General features: G+C 38.3%; 1 protein-coding gene across 13 annotated transcripts in view; it reads left to right on the top strand.

The window, feature by feature from the left end:
• The first annotated feature begins 4,566 nt into the window (after window positions 1–4,566).
• The window catches only part of ptprsa (protein tyrosine phosphatase receptor type Sa), a 175,994-nt gene continuing 174,537 nt past the window's right edge, over window positions 4,567–6,023 (top strand). For 6 of the 13 annotated variants that reach the window (XM_036520652.1, XM_036520644.1, XM_036520641.1 and 3 more), the window contains exon 1: window positions 4,568–4,821. The gene's annotated coding sequence lies outside the window, so the exon portion shown is untranslated. Of the gene's footprint in view, window positions 4,822–6,023 lie in introns of all 13 variants that reach the window. The other 7 variants (XM_036520651.1, XM_036520650.1, XM_036520649.1 and 4 more) reach the window with 2 other exon arrangements.

Here is a 6,023-nt window from a genome sequence, read left to right as displayed (position 1 = left end):
TTAAGTGGCAGCGGTTCACCTGGCCCCTGAGAGGTGACAGACAACTTCAGCTCGGGACTAATTACAACCCTCATCTATATTTGCCCAGATGATTGACACATGAGCTTCCAGAGGAAGCCTGGGTGTAAAATGGGTGAGAGAGGGGTCAGGATGAGGGAGGGGACAGAAATAGAAGGGTGTACATTGAGGGCAGGGAAGGTATTTCTCAGTCCAAGCAGGACATTTAGCATGTCAGTAAAGACAATGAAAGTCAAATTTCATGTGTCTCACCATGCCATAAAGGAAACTGCATGTTGCATTCTCGGATATTCAATCACGTTGCTTAATTTTTCTTGGTTTAAATTGAAACAAAACTTTGCATTTCTGCTTGTTTCAAAAAATAATTTTGCCACTTAACAAAATAGCTTGAAAAAAAACTAACAACAGAATTCCTTTGACAGTTTGTTGAACATAAAAGCTTCTTAGTGAGGAAATGCAATGCTTGTTTAGGCTACAGTTTAGAGATTTATTTTTGTTAATTGTTTCTATGAGGTTTAATGCAATAGAATAATGATTATATTGTCTTTTTTACACAATGTTATGCTTACACAATGTTTGAAAAAGGTCAACCTCATATTAATTAAGACAAGATAATGTAAGACTGAAAGCAAATGAACTTTGGATTCAACCAAGTCATTATTTGCAAGCCTGATACTGTAAGTGTCTGTCGGTCTTTCTGAGCCGGAATTGCAAATAAATACAACTATTATGTATATGAATATGTAGTTTGTGTCTGTGTGTCAAAGATTATCAATAATATAGATTTAAGCAATCACAGTGGTTGATTTCAGGGACTAGCTGTCATGGAAGATTATTTGCTTTTGCTTGAAATCTTCCTTTGGTTGGTATTATCAATTTGCATTTTAACCTTTTGTTTATTGATAGGGAGCACTTAGCATGACATTCCTCAGATGTTATATTCCTATGGACTGCAATGCTGAAATTGCATGTAACTAATGGTCCATAAGAATGATCCATGTAAAGGAAAAAAAAAACACCTAAAGCATTAAGCAGGTTTGTAGCTAAGCATGACATCAAAACAATGCCAGCCCTGTTTTGGCTAGAGATAGAAGTCATTATTTAATGTCCTATATAATAAACCACTTGCTCAAATATTTACTCTAATGTTCACTAAGATTTAGGTGTGTAGTTGTAGGACCAGTGTAGAACCAGGCCCCCATTCTTTTTGACTAAGTATATAAGTATATAAGTAACATCAGGATATTGAGCTGCATTCCTAGAAAATGTTGTACAGAGCTGGGCTAAAACTACGAATTGTAGATGAACCAAAGAAAAATCCCTCACATCGAGTAAACAAAGATGAGGAAGCAAGAAGTGTATAAAAGTTAATGTGCTGGCTTACTTGGGACTCTTAGATGGCAGCTCACAGCTGATCTGTCTTTGCTGATTCTATCTCATTTGGGTATCTCCATTCGTCATTGTAGGTAGATCATCCTCCTCTGTCACATTCACTTACTCATGTTTGCTCTCAGGGAACCTTTAATTGGTCATTCGTCTTTGAACTCTGTGGCATATGTGTGCAACAACCAGTTCACTTTGGAAAAAAAAAGCTGGACAAGTAACTTTGATGCAAGAGCTGGCTTAAAATTAAACTGAAATTCTGAAGACACGCTTACTTTTGGAAATGAGTTTGAGATTCGTATAAGAAGCATGTGTTCATGTTTACCATGCATGAAAATAGACTGCAATTTGGAAAATGTACTCTTGTGCAAATTCTGTTTGAACACTAATATATAATCAGCAACTGATGATAATGTACACAACTTCATAAATAAAAGTTATTAATAATACAACAAAAGTCTACAATTAATGGTGTGGACACTGTGTAGGCAGTAATCGATGCCTGTGTGCCTGTAATTTATCCCAAATGGTGTAAGGATTTCATTTTGCTTGTCTAGCACAGTGTTCAAGTACCTTAAATGGTCATTCCATGCAACAATTTAGTTTTAATAGAGTTTTTTACTCTATGATAAGCAGTGATTAAGGAAAGCAATGTTATGATTAACGCTAATAAATTTAGCGTTACTGTTCAGTGAACAGTACTATGCTTTAGTGCACTTTGTGCAGATAAAAAGTGATCTGTGACTGCCTCTATAATCATTGACTGTGTAGATGAATTGTAGATCTATCCACATATTACTGTCCTTGTGTACACCAAGTCTGTTCCTCTTGTGGCCTCTCCTTTGTACAGGGCACCATGAAGTCTGATGTTCTGAGAGCTGGATAATAATACCATTGTTGAAGAGCCTTACTGATATTTGTGAGTATTTGTAAGTGGTGCACATTCTCCCAATTATCTGCTGAGACTAAAAAGATTAAATGTCGTGTGTCTTACTCAAAATCAGTTTTGTTGCCCTCCTCTGTACTTTTTTGAGCACTTGCAATTCCTTTTTAATGTGTAGTACCTGAAACTGAGAACAGTACTTTAAATGTAGCAAAATGCCATTCACAACTTAGAATTGCATAATATACTATGCCGAGGCCAGTTTTGCATCCACTTTGACATAGCTCCTTTAATCCCTACTGATTTCAGATTGATAATGACTTGCTCATGAGGTATGTTATGCTTTTTGAAGACCTAAATGCATGACATCATAAACCTAGTCTGAGTTACAACTGAGACTCATTTTGCAGTCTCCTCAAAAAAAATCTAGGAAATTTATTAAGCAGGCTCTACTTTTGTGAAAACCTTCTTGTCTATCCCTAGTGATCCTATGTCAATTATTTTCATTTATATTGAAAATATTGAGTGGGTAATAAATTAGGAGACACATACATTATAAGATTAAATACATTCACAGTGTTCATTAATCCCCTAGATTATTGTGCTTCCAACCATCTGCATGCTAAATACACTGCTATCCATTTGTTTTTGAAGTTAACTGGTAAAAGTGAATTTATCTAAGTATGAAATAAAACTGTTTGTTTTTCTATATGTTTGCAAAGCTATTCATTCAGTACTTGCAGCATTTATAACAAGATGCAACATCACAGATTGCAACACATTCACCTTCATTATTAGTTCTTTTCCATCTTTTGATTCAATACAAACTATATACAGGGGGTGGACAAAATGATGGGTACATCAAACAATTTATGAATATTTATTGATTAACAAGCCGTTGGGCCACACTTTGCCTTCAGATCAGCTTCAGTCCTTCTTGGAATGCTGTTATATAAGTTTTGAACTATTTCTAGTGGGGTATTGGACAATCCTTCAAGAAGGAAGAATCCAGTTCTTTGAGAGATGAGGTAAGGTGAATATCTAATCGCACTCTATGTTCCAGAACTTCCCATGAAGGTTAAATGATGTTTATATGTGATTGGGGAGACTATGGAGAGTGTTTGACTTCTTCCTGGTGCTCATCAAACCAATTGTGAATCCATTTAGTAAGGTGCATGGGGATGCTATTGTCTCTGAATATGGGAAAATTTTGAGAAAACAATATTTGCCTTAAATGGTTTTGTATTCCTCAGCCATAATTCTGCTGTGCAAAGTAATAAGCGAATCCAATGACTCACATGACACGGCTGTCTGTAACATACTGTATCCACCACCATACTGAACAGTTGGGAACAGGCAAAGTGGGTTGAATACTTCCTTTAGCTCTCTTCAAACAGAGACCCATCCAGATGTAGGAAAGATGACTCAAACCATATTACATTCATCCACTCCTCATAAGTCCAGGTTTTCTGCTCATTACACCTGGTTATACATCATGTGAATTGGCCTTGGTTACAAGTGGTTTCTGAATGGCAGCCCTAGTCCTAGTCCTATCATAAATATCAGGTGTGTGAAACTAATGGTGTAAAGTTTTCATTGAGACTGGATGACAGAAGTGTAGGTTCAGTTGTGTGGTCATTTTTGAGGCTGTTTTTTTTTTTTTTAGCAGCTATCCTGTTTGTCAATGCCTGTTGGTAAGCTTCAACCTGTGATCACTGTTCTTCTTTCTTGTAGCAGTTTTTCCTTGTTTGGCACACCTGCAATTCGGGCAGCAACGACTTTACCTATTTCAAAATCTGTTACATCTCTCATGTTGATTTTGAAACACACATTAATGTGCTAATTTCAAAAAATGTTTTATATCAGAAACATACTGGTAATTAGTATTGACATTAATATGAAACATGTGCAGACACTTTTTTCAATTGTGATTTAGTTACTTTAAAATACCAGTCCTTTTTCATTTGGTGTCTCCATTATTTTGCCTAGCTCCTGTGTGTCGGTAGGTTTCTCTTTAACAGGAAACGATGGCACCATTGTCATGTGGGGAGGTCGCCTTCAAATCCCCGGTATTGGTCTGTTCCATGCTACTCATCCACAGCACAGGATGCTTGAGAAGGCGGGCGGACGTTGCTTTTGAAGGCGTGGAGAGTGGTATGACTTCATCACGTCAAGGGAGGGAAGAGAAAAGGGGAGGAGAGGGAGGGGCCATTGGGAGTGGAGGGGTGGGTGAAAAGGAGGGGGTGAGAAGGGAGGGCGGGGGTGTCTATGACATCACCCTCCAGCTTCCAACGCGGCCAGCTGTGCTTTCTCGAAGCGGGGCTGAGTAGCAGTCCTGCAATATTACACACGCCGAGCAACCAGCGCTATCGGGGGGATTTTAAACATTATTCACTGCTAGGCAAAACCCAGCTCCCTGGATCTGCTGCAGGACGCCTATATACAGGATTATTGTTTATATATTTATTTACAAGGAAGATGTGAGGGGTCCGTTTATATGCACAGTAATAACGAAAGGAACAGCGTTATCGATAAAGGTAAGGACCGCTGTATTTGGAAGAGGGGGGGGCGGGGGGGGGGCGGTTGTCATACTAAATTCTTTTTTTTTTTTCTTTTCTTTCAGTGTATTACTTACTAACTAATGCCGTGCCGTCGGAATGTGTACATAATTCTTAGTCGGAATGCCTGCTATTTACTTTGCATTGCAGCTCCCCGAGTTGGTTGAGGCAGAGGAACAAAAAAACATCAAATAAGAGCATTAAGAGCCTAAGTGTCGGCACAGCCACTCGCACGTTGTACCCAGTCTTTGTGGATTGCGCTTTGCGTTTAGGGTGAACATTCGATCGCATTCAGCTGGCGGGGTTAAGTTGATGCTGATACTGCAAAGATGATGCTGGTACAGAGTGCAGGCGAATGTACCCGACGCTCCTGCCACCCTGCTAGGTTCAAACTGTTTGTAGCCCACCATCTCACTGTATGAGAATATATGAGGCACCGCTTCAAAAGTGAGACTGTATTCGGGCTGTTCGTGTTGCCCTCGGTGTGCAAATCACTACGTTTAAATGGTATCATTGAACTATTTTTGAAAAATCTTTATACTCATACCATAATGTAATGATGCTGAAGGGACATGACACGAGCTTTGTTTCTTCATTTCTATGATTTATTTAAGAGCAGCAGTGCTTGGTGTGCTATACAGAATTAGTTTGCGTTGTACATTTCATCCGTCATAGAATCTAAATTTTTCGGATGTTTATGTAAATTTAAGTCAATTTATTTTTCGTCGTACTGTCCTGACACTATAACTTAATCCATAACAATTACAATATGATTGATTACATTCACGTTCACTATGACATTTTAGTGTTTCCCGGGTGTCAATCACGTTAACTTTTATTCACACCGTTGCAATTCAACAAGGTGGCTTTTAACGAGCTTTTTCGTTTTCGAATATTTCAGTATCCGTTTAATTAGATTACTTTTGGCACAAGGTTGTTTTAATATTTTGTCTTTTTCTATTTCGCTACCGTCTTTTATATTATGAGAGGTGTTCCACTGGAGGATAGGTCTGCTGTCAAATTAGTTAATAGACATGAGAAGGAAGGAAGGCTATTCTCTTCTGGAAATGCAGGTGACATCCTGCCATTGCCGAATGACACAATTGCAGCAAGTTCAATGCCTGGATATTTGCCAATTAAAGGCATTGATTCGATTACCAGGTATCGGGTTATAAAAGGGC

The sequence above is a fragment of the Megalops cyprinoides genome, chromosome 2 (assembly GCF_013368585.1).
Source record: "Megalops cyprinoides isolate fMegCyp1 chromosome 2, fMegCyp1.pri, whole genome shotgun sequence".
NCBI lineage: Eukaryota > Metazoa > Chordata > Actinopteri > Elopiformes > Megalopidae > Megalops > Megalops cyprinoides.
This window is presented reverse-complemented; position numbering and strand designations above follow the sequence as displayed.